Genomic DNA, 1,269 nt, shown 5'->3' on the forward strand with positions numbered 1-1,269 from the left:
TCATAACAACCAGTGTGACATCCAAAGTCTGATAACTAGAATTTCAATTGGTATCAGAGCAGGCACCCTGCCTGTGAATTTCTGGGTGAGATCTAGGGAAGTTACTTTCTAGTACCATGGACAAGGATTTAGGACACTCAAACAGACCACCCATGTTGGATGGCTCTAATTATGATGACTGGAAGCCTCGTATGATAGCCTTCTTAAGGTCTCTAGACAGCAAAGTCTGGAGAACTATCAACAAAGGATGGGAACATCCAATGAGGACAGGTGAAGATGGAGTCAGTATGCAGATCCCTGAAGAAGAGTGGGACAAGGAGCAAGAGGCATTAGCTCTTGGAAATTCCAAGGCCTTGAATGCATTGTTCAATGGAATCAGCAAGAACATCTTCAGGCTGGTACACCACTGTGAACTAGCTAAGGAAGTTTGGGATACCCTCAAGGTAACTCATGAAGGTACTTCCAAGGTGAAGATGTCCAAACTTCAGATGCTGACCACCAAGTTTGAAAATCTGAGGATGAAAGAGGATGAGACTATTCATGACTTTCACATGAATATTCTTGAAATTGCAAACACCTCTGGTGGACTAGGTGAGAAAATGGCTGAAGAGAAACTTGTAAGAAAGATTCTCAGGTCCTTGCCTAAGAGATTTGCTATGAAGGTCACAGCCATAGAGGAGGCGCAGGACATCTGCAACATGAAGGTGGATGAACTCATTGGTTCCCTCCAAACCTTTGAAATGGGCTTGGGTGAGTATGCTGAGAAGAAGAACAAAAGCATAGCCTTTGTATCTAATGCTGAAGAGGAGTCAGAAGCAGGATATACTGGAGGTGATGAAAGTATATCAGAAGCCTTAGCCATGCTTAGGAGACAGTTCAACAAGCTCATAAAGAAATTTGATCAACAGGGTAGACCTAATGTCAAGAACATCCCGTCTGACATAAATAAAAGATCAACTTCTGAAGAAAAGGTCACCCAAGGCAAGGGAATCCAATGTTATGGATGTGAAGGATATGGTCATATTAAGGATGACTGCCCTACCTTTCCCATGAGGCAAAGGAAAGGGCTATCTGTCACCTGGTCAAAAGAAGACACTGAGAGTGAATCTGAAGGAGAATCGGCCAAACATGTCACTGCACTAACCAGTGTTTGTGCCTCTGAGGATAACTCTAGTGGAGATGAGCTCACCTTGGATGAACTTGCTGTCTCATATAAAGAATTATGTGTTAAAAGTGCTGAAGTTTGCATCCAAGGAGAAAAGCATAAGA

The sequence above is a fragment of the Lathyrus oleraceus genome, chromosome 5 (assembly GCF_024323335.1).
Source record: "Lathyrus oleraceus cultivar Zhongwan6 chromosome 5, CAAS_Psat_ZW6_1.0, whole genome shotgun sequence".
Lineage (NCBI taxonomy): Eukaryota > Viridiplantae > Streptophyta > Magnoliopsida > Fabales > Fabaceae > Lathyrus > Lathyrus oleraceus.